Raw genomic sequence first — 18,827 nt, forward strand, 5'->3', positions numbered from 1 at the left:
AAAGGGAGGGGGGGGGGGACGGAATGAGGGAGGGGAGAAAGAAGGCTACTCCATCCCAGGGGGTGGCTGACTTCCGCTCCCACCCCCTCCACATGCAGAGCGGCCAGGTCCTGACCTCCGTGGGGCTGGAGGAGCCCTCCACTCATGGCAGACTGCTTGTGGGTACCAGGTAACCAGTTACACATTCACATCCTTAGTAGTCATGAGGAGTGCTTGTTTCATTGTGTAGAGGAGTACACCATGGATAGTCATCCCAATGTGCAAATTGCCACTATTCAGTACAAATGTAAAAATCACATTTAATTAGTTAACTGGCTAAAGGTTAACATGGTGGGCTCCAGGGAACCTGGAGTAGCCCCCTGCCCACAGGAGTCTGCGGGAAACTGGCCCAGGCTCCACCAGTTAACCCTAACCAGTAAGCCTCACCATTAACAGCAATGCCTACCACTTAACCAGTTAACCGTTAACATACCCAGTATCCAGTATTTTGTCTTTTGGGAAGTATTGGTAATACATGGTGGGCAGAATGAGTGGTTCAAGATGGTTGGGACTACAAGTTTTGCGATCCCAGAATGCTATATCTAACCCATAATTTTTGCTCCTGTTTTGAAAATCCCAACAATCAGCACGAGACATGTAACTGTCTGATATCCGACAGAAGCATGGAGCCTGCCCAGTTCTGCTCTATTGTCAGGAGTGTTCCAAGCACAGGACCCACAATTCTCCAGTATTCTCAGAGCCATAAGAAGAACATAGTGAGTGCAATAATTTCCGAGAGGGTAGACTGCTTTGAGACATCACAAGAACCCATTCAAAATTGCGGGTACTGCTCACTGAACATCTGCGGTTGATGGAACACCACTTCACGACACAAGAAACAATTGCTTAATGGTGGGATTGCATTGTAATTCAGACATGGGATGTTGAACAGTGACCAAAAAGCTTCGGATATGCCAGGCCACATTCCTGGATCTGTGTGCTCAGCTTGCTCCAGTCCTCCAATACAGGGACACTAAAATGAGAGCTGCACTGGTAGTGGAGATCACACTAGAAACTTGCAATGCTGGATTGCTCTTAGTTTGAGGGAAATCAGTTTGGAGCTGGAAAAACCCACTTTGAGGAGACATCATGCAAGTGTGTAGGGACATGGTGTCCTGGTGCAGAGGACCGCAACGCTCAGCAAAACATAGGATATAGATGGACGTATCTGAAGTAATAGGGTTCCCAAAGTGTGGTGGAACAAACAATCTCTACCCCAGTCTGGCGCAAGACCACCTTGCTACACAGTACATCAAACAAGGAGACTGCTTTTATATGGTTATGCAAGCATGGATGGATGATGAGGGACACTTCACTGACATCAATATTAGGCAGCCAGGAAACATGCATGATGTTTGCATATATAAGAACACAGGACTGTTCAGAAAGCTACAGGCAGGAACCTTCTTTCTGAACTGGCAGATCATCCTCGGCAAACAAAGAAACACCAATAATAATTCGGGAGGGGGTAACCATACCTCTTACTCTCCTGGCTCACGAAGCCATACATCACCCACCTCCTGAGAACCACGAAAGGTCAACTACTTCTCAGCTAGTGCTGAACAACATTTGAATGTGATTTTGGCACACAGCGATTTAACCATGTTTAATTTGAAAGTGACAAACTCTTGTGGTTTCATTTGATTGACTAATACTCAATAGTTAATGCAGGTATAAAAATACTCTTTAGAATGAATAAGATTGCATAAAAGCTAGCTAAATTAAACTCATGATAGACACATCAGTCCTTTGCCTCTCCCCTCCTCCCCCCCCACCCCCCCGCCCAGTATGCATTAAACCCATGCTTACATTAAATGTAAGAATGGATTAAAGTATTTGAGATTTTCCATTAGATAATTAATAATGGAAGGAAATGTTTGTAGGACACTGGTCATGTCAAGAGAAGCATTCTATTTCACTATCTTACTGAACACGTGAATCAGTTTTTAGAAGTCATGACTGAGCAGGAGGTCCAGTAGTGAGAAAGAGAGAGTAAATGTAGTGTCTTCAAAAAGATGTAGAAAATGGAGCCTAGCAATTCTCATTGTGGAAATTTAGCTTTTCTAGATCACAAAACAGTTGGACTAATGTTAAGCCTAACCGTGAAAGGCTTAACCCCTTGGTTAAATAATAGGCCTCTTTGGGGTTATGTCCACAAAGGACAGCGAGAAGAGCAGTGTGGGGAGAAGGGGAAATCAGAGGATAAAGGAATTGCGCATGTAAACATAATTTTTTTTGTAATTACTCATTTTAGTAAACAAACTGGATCCCTTTATTGATAAAAAAAGCAAAAATGATTTATAACTAATAACTTAATCCACTCCTACCCCACCCCCAAGTTACAACTGCTTAGTGAAAACAAGAGCACATCCAACATCATCATTTTCAAAACTGAAATCCTTAAAACTAAGAAGAACTTGCAGTTTTTTTGGTTTTTCTGTGCTTCTGCTGAGATGATCCTGGCCATAGTGCATGCAATACAGGGAATAATAGATGGCTAGTCCCATTGTCTGTTCTGCCACCCCTGCAAAGTGAGCTACCTGGGATAAACACAGAAAAGAAGAAGGGGGAAAAAAAAACCCACCACACACTACACTTCTTCAACCTTTAGACCTTCCTGTGAGTTTCCAACAGTAAGGCCATAAGGCTGAGAAAATTAACCTGAAGATTAACCTGAACACCAAAACAAATCTTCTCCACAACAATAACTATTGGGCCATGAAACAATGTCAGAGTGAGAAGAAGCTGCACTAACTCCACTTCCTCCATCACTCAGGCTATGTCTACACTGGCGGCTTCTCGCGCAAGGGTTCTTGTGCAAGAAGTCTTGCGCAAGCAAACGTCTATACTGCCACGTGCGAGCTGTGCTTTTGCGCAAGAGCTCCCATGGCAGCGTGGATGCTCTTTTGCGCAAGAAAGCTCCGATGGCCATTTTAGCCACAGGGCTCTCTTGCACAAGAAATCCCTGCCGAGCGTCCACACTGCCCTCTCGCGCACGAACTGCTGCACAAGGAGGGCTTACACCTAATAAAAAAAAAAGAAAGTCTTGCACAAGGAGCTCTCTCTTACCACGCCATGTAAGTTTCCTTGCGCAAGAAGCCGCGAGTGTAGACACAGCTACAGAGTATTTTGAACCTAGCATTGTCAAAGAAACATACTACCAAAAAATGCTGTAGGGCATAATCCAGCATTAGCATGGGCAATAACAGGACAAACATCTAGCAGGTCTAAATATGACATATGAAATTAGAAATGCCCCTAACTTTGTGGAAGTAGATAATATACAGAAACTAGATCTACCAACACATCTTGCATATTAATAAGCCAGTTAGTATACTTAAGGCCTTAAATTCAAATGTTTAATTTTTATCCTCCCAATCTGTACAGTTCACTAAGCTAGTATTGCACACCAAGCTGATCGCTTAGAACTCAGCTCAAAGTTCAGAATGACTGCTAGCTGCCATTCCAGCTAGATGGAGACATGCATACTAATGTGCTTGGATTGCTGCCACATTATCCATATATGTTTTACAATAGCTCATCTTAATGTATAAAGACATTTACCCTTTGATTCTTTCAAAATTAAAAACAAAAAAAAAGACAAAGACTGGATATCCTAGGACAACTTAAAAAGAGCCATATTAAACTAACTCTTTTGGCAGCACTTGTTTTTTTCCCCCCTCAGACAAGAAATAAATTATTTTTTGTCTTAGTGGTAAACTCTACACAAATATGGTGGGTAGATTTTTCTTAAAAATCTATCTAGTTAAATTCATTCATTTGCAGTCAGGAAGTCTTCATGTTAATAAAATTGTCCCAAAGTCAGAATCTCTATTTTCTCTTATTTCCAAACCTCATTCTAAGTATCCCTACCAATGGCAAACTAAGACCTAAACAATTCAATAAAAACTCCAAGCAAACATAATGCAGAACAGGCACAGGGCTTAATCATGAACAACCATACTCAAATCAACACCATTGGCTTCAATTTTACATGAGAAAGGGCTTACAGGATTGAGCCCCAAAATAACAAATAACTAGGGATGTAAGGGAGTAGTTGACTACGCAATAAAGGGGAGCGGGGGGGGGGAGAGAAGCAGGAGCTAGTGCTGGATGGAGCAGGCTTAAAAGCTGGTTCCCCACAGCAGGGAAGGAGTGGGGGGGGGGGGTGTTAGGGGAGGCAGCGATTCCAGGAGCTAACCCCACTACAGCTCTGCAGTTTAAATGTAGGAGAAGCCAGGCTGGTTGCGTGCCCAGCTCCTACTACATTTAAAAGGCAGAGCAATAGCAAGGATAGCATGTTTTCCTCCTACCCCATCATGACCTACTCAGTTAGCTAATTATTCACAACTTAACATCCTCTCTCACTACCCCTTACTCAGACTTAAATCTTGGACCCATAGAGCTCCCCATCTAGAAGAAAGATGCTATGGGGCCTGTGCCAGATACTCTTTGCGACCTGTTGGCTTGCCTACACTGCAAGTTTCTGCAGAAGAAAATATGCTAATGAGCAACTAATTAGCATGAGTAGCACATGCCTCGGCAGAAAATATGCTAATGACATCATGACTCATGCTAATGAGTCTCATTAGCATATTTTCTGCTGCAAAAATTGCCGTGTAGACATTGCTGTTGTGTTTTACCATTTGTTGACATAAGGTCGTTCATGGCTACTCATGACTTACCTTCCTGCTCACCACAAAAATCAAAGATTGAAAAACAAATACCAGGTAGGACAAAGTTGACCATATACCTGCACTTTGCAAGACAGAGATAAGAAAAAGTTACCGTGAGGAAATCAGGGACCTAGAAATCATGATAGTATCCCTGCAAGTGTTTTTGCCTCCTGAATTAGGGATGTAAGCGACTAGTCAACTATCCAGTAAGCAAAAGCTTATCAGATAGTTGACTAGTCCCTCAACTAGTCACTTCCCTTCCCCACTCCCCCTCGGCCTCTATCAGAGGCAGTAAGGAGGTGGGAGAGCAGTAGCCAGTGCTGGAGGAAGCTGGCTTTAAAACTGGTTCCCCCCAGCATCATCACTGCAGGGGACAGGGGAGTAGAGGGGTCTGGGCACAAGCCGGGAATCAGCTGATTACTGGCTCGCGCCCAGTCCCGGATGCTTCATCTCTGCTTTTTAAATATATTAAAAGCCTGCCTGCTCTTAATACATTTTAAAATCAGAAGCGCAGCACAGGGGACCCGGTGTGAGCTGGGTCAACTGATTCCCAACTGCTCATAGATCCCCCCACTACACTCCAGCTTTTTCATGTTTAAGGAGCGCAGTTGGGGTTGCGCAGTGGGGGGGGAGGGAAGGGGACTCAGCGCGAGCTGGGAATCAGCTGACCTGGCTCATGCCGGGTTCCCCCCTGCTATGCTTCAGCTTTTTAAATGTATTAAGAGCCAGTATACTCTAAATACATATAAAAGGCAGAGCCACAGTAGGGTTAGCTACAGCTAGCCCCACTGCAGCTCCCCCGCTTATCAACTAATAAATAAAAATCCATCAACTAGTCGATTAGCTGATAAAACTAAATTTAATATCCCTATCTTGAACAACACACTATAAAGCAATGTAATTCCTGTTTGCCTATTTGGAGACTATTAGCCTTCTTATAAAAAAATTCAGCAGTTTGTAAATTGTGTTCATGTTACAGGACTCAATCAATTGAAAAATGATTGGTTTAAAGAGTGTGTATCCTCCCACAGATGGTTCAAGGGGAGTTCCTATAGGGAGTTATGTTCAGAATCAGGCTCCTAGTCTATGTCAAAGCAAGCATGAAAATACACATAGGATGGCATATAACCAAACCCACAATTTATCCTGTTCTGGTTACCTGCCCTTTGTGGGCCCAAAATGACAAATAACCTTATAAAGAGTTTAAGACTCATCTGAAGAAGTTAGTTGTACACACAAAAGCTGAAAAAATCTACATTTTTTTGGTTTAATCTCTAAGGTGCTACAGGACCATTAAGGTATGTCTACACTGCATTCGTCTTTGAGAGAGGAATGAAAACGCAGCTGAGCAAAATTGCAAATGAAGTGCGGATTTGAATTTCCCACGCTTCATTTGCATAATCGCATCCAGGTACTATTTCAAAATACCCTATTTCGAAAAAAGAAACGCTGTCTAGACACAAGTATCAGAGGGGTAGCCGTGTTAGTCTGAATCTGCAAAAGCGACGAGGAGTCCTGTGGCACCTTATAGACTAACTGAAGTGTAGGAGCATAAGCTTTCGTGGGCAAAGACCCACTTCGTCAGATGCATGTAGTGGAAATTTCCAGAGGCAGGAATAAATATGCAGGCCAGGATCAGGCTGGAGATGATGAGGTGATCCAATCAAGGAGGATGAGGCCCACTTCTAGCAGCTGATCTGGAGGTGTGAATTCCAAGGGAACAGAAGCTGCTTTTGTAGTTAGCAAGCCATTCACAGTCTTTGTTTAATCCAGAGTTGATTGTGTCAAACTTAAAGATGAACTGTAGCTCAGCAGTTTCTCTTTGAAGTCTGGTCCTGAAGTTTTTTTGCTGCAGGATGGCTACTTTTAGATCTGCAATTGTGTGTCCAGGAAGATTGAAGTGTTCCCCTACAGGTTTTTGTATGTTGCCATTCCTAATATCAGATTTGTGTCCATTGATTCTTTTACGTAGCAACTGTCCTGTTTGGCCGATGTATATAGCAGTGGGGCATTGTTGGCACATGATGGCATATATTACGTTGGTGGTCTAGACACAGTTACTTTCAAAAGAAAACCTGTATTTCAAAATTACCCTTACTCCTTATAAAATAGTAAGAGAGAGGTAGCCGTGCTATTCTGATCTTGCTAAAACAAAAGGAAAAACTATGTAGCACTTTAAAGATTAACAAGATGGTTTAATAGGTGATGAGCTTTCGTGGGCCAGACCCACTTCCTCAGATCATATTCTAAAAGAGAATTAGCATGACCATATACACCAAAGGAAGACATTGAAAAAAGTGAACACATTATTAAACTGACAAATCAGATTTAGTACAGAAGGTGGGGTGAGAGAGAGGGAGGGAATAACTATTTGAGTCAATGAATGGCTATTCAGGGGTGTTAAGTGGGGAAGCTATTGTTGTAAAATGAAGTTTAAGGGTAATTTCGAAAGAAAGGTTTTACTTCAAAATAACTGTCTAGACAGCATTTTTTTCAAAATAGGCGGTTTTGAAATAGTGCCTGGACGCGATTATGCAACTGAAGCGTGGGAAATTCAAATCCACGCTTCGTTTGCAATTTCGCTCAGCTGCATTTGCATTCCTCTCTTGAAAGAGGAATACAGTGTAGACATACCCTTATTGTTTTTTTAATAGCTTGCGATAAAGAGTAAGGTTGTGACTACCTGACACATGTAGAAAACAATTCAAAATACTGTAGATGTGAATTTCAAGTAGATTAAACTGTATCAAAGCCTTGAGTGGACACACCCATTCAACAGAATTCAAAAAGCCTGAATTCAGTTTAATTGAATTTAATTATGTGTGAATAGTTACATGCCCCCACACAGACAAGTCTCACAATGTAGAACAAGGAAGATACCTGATCTCAGGAAAGTGGAATAAGGACAGGATGAGGTGTGGGGAAAGAAAATTGAGAAATTGGGTTGATTTGGAAAGAGAAGACTTTAATATGATCTAGTACCTTTTCAAAACTATACAAAAGGATGACGAACTCCCAGTATACAAATAGTATGAAACAAATTAGATAAAACTAAGAAATGAAATTAGCTACCACAGGTGGTGACCTAAGCAGTCAGTTTAAAAGATATTTAGGATTACTTCCTTAGTTAAGGATAGACCAGCAGCTTTAATATGAATTGCTCCACTTTTTGTCAGTTCAAATCCAACCTTTAATATTAAACTGCAGAAGTTTTGGGCTTTTTTAAATTGAGGGGACCATGTTATAGACACGGTATATTATACTGCTATGCTTTAGAAGATTAATTTCACAAAAAAATCCACAAAGATGTGATTTTAATTCCCAAAAGCAGGAATATACAGAAGCATGTCTGGCCTCTGTCCTTACAGCAAATACATCAGACAAGTGTGCATTTGTCTCCAAACTGAATGATTTAAATCAAGGGTTCCCAGACTGGGGCCTTCTGCCCCAGTTCTGCAGCTTCCTCTGTGCTTCTGAGCTCAATTCAATTCTCACCTCTGCCTGTTCTCTGCTGTTTCCTGGCTCACTTCCTCCCTTCATCTTTGCAATGAGATGCACAGGGAACCCAAGGCTTGGAGGCCATTAAAATCTGTGTCTGACAACATACATTTATGTCCAAATACTTCATTTTTGTGCTGAATGCAGGCAGTTTTGAGAGGGTGGCCTGCACTTTAAGGGCTCCATTGGAATCCCAGTAATTTCCAAGTGAGTTAATCTTTAGAGGGGGCTGGATCTGAATGGGTTTTGGAAGAGATGCAGGAGAACAGAGATATAGAAGATTAATCAGAAAAAGAAGCATCGGAGGGGATGGAGAAACATGAGATGCGGATTGTTGAGTAAGTTAACAGACTGCGTAGAGGAGAGAGTCAAAGAACATGGGGGAAGGTAGACCAAAAAGAGATTAAATAGAAAAAAAAAAAGATGGAAAACAAATGAAGGAAGACAGTGGAGTACAAGGAGAGAGAAAAGGTAAAAAGGCAGGAGCAAGTAAGAGACAGCAGATTGAAATACTGTGTTATGTAACAGATTCCCTTCCTCCCCCCTAAATGCATGGAGGACCAAGATCCTTAACTCCACCTGGTTTTGGTATGCCGGCACTATACCAGCTGCTACAGTTCCTGTCAGCGAATGGAACTCATCCTATGCATGCCAGAGCAGGCCAGAACACACAGCACTTCGCCTGATAGTATGCTGGAGCAACACAGCCACCTACGCCCCCCGAGCAGCACTAAGCAGCCGTGCCACAGCAGCGCACTCCCATTGCAACACCCAGTAAGGCTGAAGATTAGAAGCACCTGACTAAAGTATTTGCTCTTAAATAGGGACAAGTTCTGAATTTTGGTAAATAATTTGATAAGGAACTCCTTACTGGAAGACTAAATGATTTAGTATACCATTACGTCAAAAATACCAGAGTTAACCTCAACTGTGAATTGCCTTGCTTCACCAGACAAAAGTCTGTCTGCTAGTATTACTTGACGTTTGTTGTAGTTTACTTTAATTATGAAAGGGTTTACTTACATACTTTCACTACCATTCCAACAAGCTCTAGGTAGTATTAAGTGAGTTCATACAAAGGAAATGAGCAAAATGTAAGTGCAATAATTTATTTTTTAAATTGTTTATGTATTTTCTGTAACATTGAGGAGGTTCCCATAAGGGCAGTTTCAGTAGATTGTGTCAGCTATGAATCAAATACAACAGGGACTTGTTGTACACCTGGGTACTGTGTCGCCAGTAAAATCAAAACCCCATATAAATCAGTCTCTCTTTCTCTCTCTCTCTCTCCATAAAAGTTTACAAAGAACAAGCTCCTAAGTTCACCTTCTTTATCAATGAAACAGATATGCACAGCTGTTGCCACCCCACCCAGTAAAATTATTTACAACTGGTTTATTATTAAGTGGCTGCAAGTGATGACAGTTCAAAGTTTATATCCTCCCATTTCAGTTTCAATTAATAGAATGCAAGCTTTCTTTTAAAAAAAGTAAATGTGTTTGTTCTTGGTGTATTATATAGAGCTAAATTCAGAAAAGGCCATAAGTATACTATAGCACTTAGCTAACTATGGATTTAGAGATCCCTAGTGGTGGCTGCTGAATATGCTGACAGAGTACCCCTCTTCTAATTCCATCTTCCCCCTCCCCCCCCTGCTCCCAATAACTAGGGTGACAAACTATTTGAATATGGGGACTGAAGTGAAGTCCAGATCCACTTCCTGCAACTACAAAAGCAGAAAGATGTCCAAAAGAAACCCCAAAGGGCAGAAGTCTTGAGGCAAAAAGGGTGACTCAATCATCCTCAATTACAGGTGCAGAAACTACCTTACTATACTCCAAACAGATTTTCTTCCAGCTTTCTAGTATTGTCTGCATCTTCGGTTTCACCTGATTGTGGAAATCCTTTGGTATGTGGGTGAGAGCAAACACACACTCTCTGGCTCTGAGGCTAACAAGCCCTGGAGCTGCAGGTCACCTTCGTATTGTCAGAAGAACAAGCCAATTGCCTCACAATCTCCCATCAGAGAGATCAGTGAAAGCAGGTTTCAGAACCCCACTCATGGGAACTCCATCTGACAAAATTTGAATGGTTCCTAACCAGTGCTTTTTTGGAGACCATACTGCCTAGTACGCAGTACCAGCACCTCCAGTCAGAGCTCAACAACTTTTCCCCTGGAGTACTGGCACTTTTTTTTTAAAAACACAAAAAAGCACTGTTCCCAACCATTCTTTTTAGAGAACGGTGAGATTATTTGAAACCCAGAAAGGCTCTGAATTAATTTCATTTTTCAGTAAATAAAATTAGCACTTCCTGACTGCTGTACAACCTACTGTTGCAAGGCTGATTTGTTCGTTAGTGTCACGGCAGCAAAAAAGTCTTGCAAAAAGATATGAAAGGAGAAGGAAGGAAGTGGTTTTCAGGTTATTTCAAGAAATGGACAGCACAGAAGGAATTGCAGAGGTCTTCAGGGAAAACCCAACAATGACATTTCAAGGCTGCTGTCATTATTGTAGCAAATGCAGGCACAAAAGGGGTTCGAGGAAACCCCAAATATCCAGGTGATACCAGATGCCTCAGAACTTTATCAAACTTGTACAGAAAGCAAAAAGTTAGATAAACTTGAAAATTGATTCTTTATGAAAGACAAACAATATTGTGTGTGTTCTACTAATGCAGAAAAGGAAAAAAAAATCACATTAATGAATGTCATTCCTATACTTGGGCTGATGAGTGAACGAGGGCCAGATTTGGATACCACTGTTTGTACTGGATTATTGTGCCAGGATTCCCAATGATTCCAAAGGGATTACTCATATTAGGTACAGCAAGTTGTAAGAAAGTGCCTCAAAACTCACTTTCTGAAAAGCTGAGTTTTTTCAGTTATACAACTACATCTTCTCTTGCAACTTCTGTCAAAAGTCACAGCAGAACAGCAAGCCACAGTATGTGTTCTTATGAACAAAATACAGCCAGAATTCCAAGAATACTTGCTTATCAATTTTCCAATGCAATCAGGAAACAATACTGGAAAGCTTCAAAATCTCCAGACTATGCATCATAAAAGAACATTTTAAAATGAGAGAGAGAGAGAGATTGGATTAATGATTAAAAAGAGTAAAAGATTACTCAACAACAAAAGGCAGGTTTCCAAAACAATCAATATTTTTCCTTACATTGAAGTATTGTTGTAGCCTAATGCTTTTTTCCATGTTTAAGTGCCAGAAAATCAGTTTCAATTATATACAGCTACATCATGGTGTAAATGTAATTTAAGAAGTTCCTAGCACCAACCACTATTGTTGAGGGTTCATTTGTATGGCTATTAAGCTTCCCCCCCCCCTCCCCCCGTCCTTGCAGTGGGTCTATATATAAGCCTGAGCAACTCATAGTGGACAATATCTAGCACACAAACTGATTGCTATACTTGTTTCAGCATTATTGAAAATCAGTTCATATATAAATTTGAACATAACCATTTTAAAACCAATTAATCATGAAATGGACAAAACTTAATTGCATTTCAATAGAAGTATATTTGTAAACATATTTAATTTGGAAAAAAGCTACCGAACAAAAATATTCAGATTATTTGTGTCAAATCAAGAAGCGAATCTTGTTTAAGAGCAGTAATTCAACAGATATTACTAAGGCACGTGTTGGTGATGCCTATTTTGGCCATCATGGACAACAGCAGCAATCCAATATCCATGCCAAAGACTTCTATAATGTTTTAATATTATTTACATAGTACAGAGTAGGGATGTAAGTGAACAGTTAATTTGATTACGTGCTTCTCCAAACTTTGCTGCCTCTGTATCAGGGCAAGGGGGGTGAAGGGGGAAGGAACAGGAGCTGGTGCGGGGGGGGGGGGGGGGGGGGAGTGCAGTTTAAAAGATGGTTCTCACCAACACCATCTCCATGGTGCTACCTGTCTTGGACAGGGCTGAGCCCGGACAGGGGCTGCTGGACTTGGCTCAAGCCAGGATTGAGCAAGCCCAGCTCATGCCAGTCCAGGACCGCTGTGGCTCTGTACTTCAAATGTAAGAGCTGCCCAGCTCATACAATATTTAAATTACAGATTTGCAGCAGAGGTAGCTCCTGGATTGGCACAAGCCAGGACAGAACACCTTGCCTTATTAACTAATCATATAGTTAAAAATTGTATTATCTACATAATTAGTCAGTTACCCACCTCTGAACATCCTTAGTACAGGGATTCTTCTGTTTAGCATCAGATATAAAATAATAATAATTAAAAAAATAATAATGAAAAAAAAGTCAAGTTATGAAACAAGTATAAAAAAAGTAAGACGCTAAATTTACAATAGGAGACATAACCGCAAAAATTACTGGTCTCAAATATTGCTTTCTAAATAAGCTAGCAGAAAACAGCTAAAACACACATCAATTTTCATTAAAAGAAAAAAGAGGTATGATAGTGTCAACTGTCTTGGCATCCAAGTAATGCAAGATAAAGTATTCAAATAGAAATAGTAGGTCACACACAAAAATACTACACCTGCAAAACACAGTTAACCACATTCCTCACTTAAACAACAATGTGTGCTTTTCAGTCATATGGCTTAGGACAAGTTAAAGAAAACGTCTACCAGGAAAGTGGTGTAAAAACTAAAAGCACAACCTCCCTCATCCAGTTTCTAGTTAGTTTAAAAAAAAAAAAAAAAAAACCACACACCACCACACACACAACACCCACACACCACAGTGGCCTTTTCCCATCTATACTAGGTTGTTATTCTAACATGAGCCCTTGTGGCCAGAAATGACATTGTGGCAGCTATGCCTCACAACCCTGGCCACAGGAGGCAATCCTGGCCCTCCAGCCAGGCAACTTGACAGGTCACTGCCCCTTCCGGGAGCAGTTTTTTTTTTTTTAAATCAAAGTCCAACAAATATACACAAAACCTCAAGCTGGGTTTACTGGACAGCCACCTAGTTAAAAACAAAAAGGAGACCCGTTCAGCCTATTCCATGCCTCAATCCACAGGCAGACTCATTCCTCCTCTACTGAGTGTTCCAAGCACATTCCTGGTAGGTCTCACATCTGGAGAAATCTGTCCCATCTTCACCCCTCTCTCGTCTTTCTTTTAGGCATCTTCTGAGTAGGAACTTCTCGTTTTCTTTCCTCAGGTTTTCCTTCCCACATCCAGGCATATCCAACTCTTCATGGAAACAAATCCAACTCTCACCCAGCTAGCCTTTATCTGTCTTCATTCTTGGCCCACACTCCAGGTACAACGTGACAAGCTAATTGGCCCCTTCAGCCCCACAATAACTCCTCTCTCAGCTAGTTTGAGGGTAAATGCCATCTCAGAATAGTTTCACAAGCAGATGCCGTAATGGATACTCTTAACTACAATTTCTTTTTGTTTAATAAAATATATTTTACAATTTACTGTACAGTTTTTATTTAGAACCATCAGCAAAATAAAATTTATCACATACATTCTGTGGTGCTTTTTCTGAGAGGTTTTGTTGTGTATTTGTTCATATTTGTGTGTATTTGTACAATTCAACAATTTGCCATGAACCTTAGTCTTTAATGCAACATTCTGATGCATCATACACTGGGCTGAAAGACTATGAAGATTGCTTTAAACTACTCCAATTCAGGGAAAAAAAGGTTGACACACAATGCCTCCAGAAGCACAGACCTGAATAGCCTTTGTCATACGCTTTTATATGTTGCAGGCTGTCCTGCCTGCCCCATGTTGGCCAGGTTCATATGGAAGAACAGGGTCATATAGTTCCTTACTTGTGCATTTTCTTGCACTTCAAAGCCTGCTAAAACCACCTGGTTCCAAGGAAATGGATCAGAATTATGCCTGGCTCCTGAAGAAGAGGGCAAAACAGGAGAAGGAAAATAGCTCCTTGATCCCTTAACTCCATTCCACTACTTGTACATGTATGCAGGTTTTCTAGCATCTCTCTTGTGCCTATAATTTAGAAACCTTTGTTCAGAAATGGCTAGTTCCTTTGTTTAGCACTGATTTGTGTCTCATTGGTGATCTTATACCAAGAAAGAAAGAGGGAGGTGAGGAAAATAGCATTTCTTGTGTTGTACCCTTAGAACAAAAATCCTTATGCCTTTTACAATTCACGGAGTACTGTTACAACTATTTACAACCTGGAATTTCAGCAGAAAATACTAAAGTATTACCAGTAGTTATAGCGCAGTTAAACAGCCTTTCAAACACTTGTCAAAGAGCTTGAAGTTGGTATTTCAAGGGAAATTAAACAATATTGAGTGAAGAGTTTTAACTTCTATCCAGAGCATTTTAATACATTATTCCAAAGGGAAAAAAAATAAAAACAGAAGAAGATCAGCTTGCTTTTGCTAAGGCTTGTTTATAAAACAATTTCATATACAGGCAGTCCCCGGGTTACGTACAAGATAGGGACTGTAGGTTAGTTCTGAAGTTGAATCTGTATGTAAGTCGGAACTGGCGTCAGCCGCTGCTGAAACCGATCAGTTTCAACCGCGGCTGAATCTGGACGCCAGTTCTGACTTACATACAGATTCAACTTAAGAAACCCAGAGCAGAGCAACTCTTCCTCAGGCTTCCTGTAGTCAGCCGCTGGTCAGTTTCAGCAGCGGCTGACTTGGGGACTCCTGGGGCAGAGCAGCTGGGGTGCTGCTGGGCTGGGCTGGAGCAGCGCTGTGGGACCAACCCGGCAGCCCCCAGCTGCTCTACCCCAGGGGTAGACAAGAAAAGCCTGATCTGTGGGGGGGGGGGGACACTAGCTGCACCCCCACCCCCAGCAGACCAGGGAGACGGGGGTGGGGACGCCCAAGTCCTCCATGGCTTTGCTCCGTCTCCCTGGTCTGCTGACCTGGGAGACACGGAGCAAAGCCGCAGAGCACGCGTGCAGTGGGACAATCCAGGCGCGCCTCGCTGTCCCACTGCTGGCGTGCTCCGAGGCTTTGCTCCCCATCTCCCTGGTCTGCTGGTCAGACCAGGGAGACGGGGAGCAAAGCCTTGGAGCACGCTCGCAGCGGGACAGCCCGGGCGCGCTTGAGCTGTCCCCCTGCGGCCGTGCTCCGCGGCTTTGCTCCCCGTCTCCCTGGTTTGCAAAGCCGCGGGGGAAGCCGGCGGCAGGACAGCCCAGGCACGTCTAGGCTGCCCGGCTGCCCGAGCCCCTCCGCGGCTTTGCTCCCCGTCTCCCTGGTTTGCAAAGCCGCGGGGGAAGCCGGCGGCAGGACAGCCCAGGCACGTCTAGGCTGCCCGGCTGCCCGAGCCCCTCCGCGGCTTTGCTCCGCGTCTTCCTGGTCTGCAGACAAGGGAGATGCGGAGCAGCTTTTCTCGCCCCGGAGTACACGGGCGGCGGGACAAATACCTTTGATGTCGGCAGGGGAGCGTCCAGACTATTCTGCTGTTTGTCGGCTCAGCGCGGCAGCTATATAAATTTAAATGAAGCGGCGATTATTTAAATCGCCGCTTCATTTTACTATGTCCGGTAGCCTAATCTACATGCCTCTGTCGCCAGAGGCATGTAGTCTAGACGTACCCTCATACCATGCCTCCTGGGAAGTTATTCTTAATTTACAAAATGACTCAGTCATGTGTCTCAAACTTTCCTCTGTACATACAGAGTCTGCCAAAACAGGTCAACATTTTAATTTTACATCATTCCACGTGTGTAACATTGAGTCAAATCAGAAGAAGTGACTGGTACAATGGAACAAATTAGACCTACCGTCTGTTATGCCACCTTAAACTCCTATTTACACCAGCTCTGCCGACATGTAAAGGAGTCTAAGGTGCAGACAGGTGCAAATGAAAATAGTACACAACCCCACATTTAAAAAGCAATTAGAGAAAGTGTCCCTGGTCCCTTAATATACCGTTGCCTCCTTCCTTCACTTCATAATCTGGAAGCTAGAATAGAAAAAAATACCTTTTTTATTTATTCTATTGCCCACAATTATTTTTTATTACAAGATTAGGTGTATTGTTAAATTTAAAGAATGAGTTCTCAGTTTTCCCTCAGACACAAATGTGTGTCTTTCACCCCTCTTCATCCTCATTCAATAGTGCATTCCAAACTGAGAGGGACATCTGCCTCTATTTCAGAGATCATAATAAAATGAGTATTTCCATGGTTTATCTCCCCACCTCCCACTCCACACACAAAAAGTGCTATAGTATTTTCTGAAGTGCCCCTCTTTGATAGTCTCTTGGAACTAGTTCAAAGAATCCTTCTTCTGTGATCCCATGCTGCAGATTTCTCTATTGTGTCTGTTGGCTCCATTCATGGAAATAAGCAAGAAAGATTCAATTTTTCAAAGTATTCATATACAGTACAATTATTTCACATGCCCACCATTGGAAGTGTCAACCACATACACAAGACCCAAAGCACAGTACTTGCTGGCTGAGACCTGTCTCTTCCTACTATATACACATATCTCCTGTCACAGAAGGCTTTTTAAATATATATATATATATATATATATATATATTTAGCTATGTAGGGAGAGAGCTAACTACCTGTTTTTTTAAAAAAAATCATCACTACAGTAAGTTAAAAAGCACGCACAGACGCACAAGAAATTGTGAACCTACTTGCCTATACCCATATGCTAGTAGGTCTAAGGTTATCCTTGCAATGCAACAAACATATTATAGGCTTCCGGATATATTAAGGACCAAGAGTTGGTGCCATTTTTCTCCCTTGTGAATATATTCCAAACTATGAAGATATGACCAAGTTTAAGGACTGTTTAAAACTGACATACCTCACAACAGGTGGCATTTTAAACAAAGCCTTTTTTTTTTTAAAGCAACACCATCAGAAAAAGGCGCTATACTTATAAGCTGTAGTCAGTGCATATAAATCAAAGAAAATCATTGCTGCATACCTCCATTTATAGAAGCAGATTCATGTTTATATTGTATGTCTTATTAAAATGGACAGCTTGGTGACTGCACAAACAAGCTCCATTTGATCCACTCCATATAGACAGTGGCATAAACTAGCTAGAATGTTCAATTTTGCTTACATGTCTTCAAGACGTATATAAAAAGAGATTCTGACTCTTTATTCACAGTGAATAATCTGTGTATAAAACTTGCCTTGTAACATAGAACTACACCTTAAGCATATGCATATATATATATGCTTATCCACATCTTCAAAAAAAATCCACACAACAACAAAAAGTGGCAGAGGAACAAATTTTGTGTCTCAGACAGTAGAGGATTGCTGAGTATCTGCAGCATACATGGTCCCAATTCACTAAAACACACAAGAACATGAGCAGGTCCAGTCCCTTTGACTTCAGGCAAAGGATTCCCAGGCAACAGAGGAAGCCAACTTTTTACATACTGAATGTGTAATGTGCATCAAGTGCAGCAGCTCCCCTAGTATTCAGAGAACAGAAAGTAGTATTATGATTCACTCCTGATTGTGGGAAGGGGAAAAAGGAGAGCAGTTCAGGGTGTCCCTTCTGAGCCAAGCATGTCCAACTTCAGAATGCCATATTTCACCCCAATGCATTACTTCCAACCTCATTACTTCATTACCAGACAGGAACACCTGCCCATATTGTTTATATTATATAATGAACTGGAATAGTTCACTAAAACAAATAATCTCTTTCCATAACAACAGGAACATACTAAAACCGAATCAGTACTTCTCTCCCATATGGACGGTCCTGTGACAACAAGTGCACTTCAGTAGCCCAATTCTTTATATTATTCCTATTTATGAGTCAGCAATACCAAGACCAACGTGTTTCAATAAATTTAAACACACACACACACACACACACACACACACAATACTTCAAATTTGAAGTTCTTGAAGGAGAACCCTAAGTTTTAAAAATACAGTTAATATAATTGGGAAGAAGATGAAGCCTTAACAGCTGTATTGGCTACTACAAAACTAATAGATTTTGAGGGGGGGGAAGGTTACCTCATACTGTAGGGCAAATCCCAGGAGTTTTTGCTTATTTATTTAGAGAGCCCTTTACTGATGGAGTGGACCTTTCAGTGCCATGTTGCAATACAGGAAGGCTACGTCTATACTGCAGGAATTTGTCAGCAGAGGCAATGCAAATGAAGCGCTCATTAGCATTTCTCGCACTCATTTGCATAGCTTCTTCCAATCCGTTTTGCGGAAGAGGTTTTTGTACACCAAAAAAAAGCAGTGTCGACAGAGCCATTTTGCGCAAAAAAACAGAACCCCTATTGCGCAAGATCCCTTATGCCTCAAAAAAACAGGATACAGGATTTTGCGCAAAAGTGTTTCCACAAAACAGATCAGAAGAGACTATGTAAATGAGAGCGTGAGAAATGCTAATGAGTTCTTCATTTGCATTGCCTCTGCCGACAAATTCTTGCAGTGTAGACATAGCCTTACTGGGGTCTCCAATTTTTTCAGAGGGTTGGGATTTGTGGGGGTTGGGGGGAGGAAGAAAGGGTATTCAGGTTGTTTTCTGCTCATCTCTCCCTACCCCTCTCTTGTCTTTTATGTATTTGAGGGACATACTCCCTTTTGCTCATTTCACCTCATCCCGGAACGGTTAGATGCACTACAGATGATAGAATAAAAACTGAATTAAGTTATGTGGGAGAAGTA

General features: G+C 41.8%; 1 protein-coding gene and 1 long non-coding RNA gene across 4 annotated transcripts in view; both read right to left on the bottom strand.

Annotated features, from left to right (window-relative positions):
- The window catches only part of NRIP1 (nuclear receptor interacting protein 1), a 101,651-nt gene that overhangs the window by 62,722 nt on the left and 20,102 nt on the right, over positions 1 to 18,827 (bottom strand). The window lies entirely within an intron of this gene.
- Positions 3,353 to 11,557, bottom strand: LOC149525674 (uncharacterized). Its single transcript, XR_016347903.1, has 2 exons — positions 4,969 to 11,557; positions 3,353 to 4,914 (listed from the first exon to the last, which is right to left on the bottom strand). It is a non-coding gene; the product is annotated as an uncharacterized LOC149525674 (long non-coding RNA).

The sequence above is a fragment of the Pelodiscus sinensis genome, chromosome 1 (assembly GCF_052426305.1).
Source record: "Pelodiscus sinensis isolate ZL-2025 chromosome 1, ASM5242630v1, whole genome shotgun sequence".
Lineage (NCBI taxonomy): Eukaryota > Metazoa > Chordata > Testudines > Trionychidae > Pelodiscus > Pelodiscus sinensis.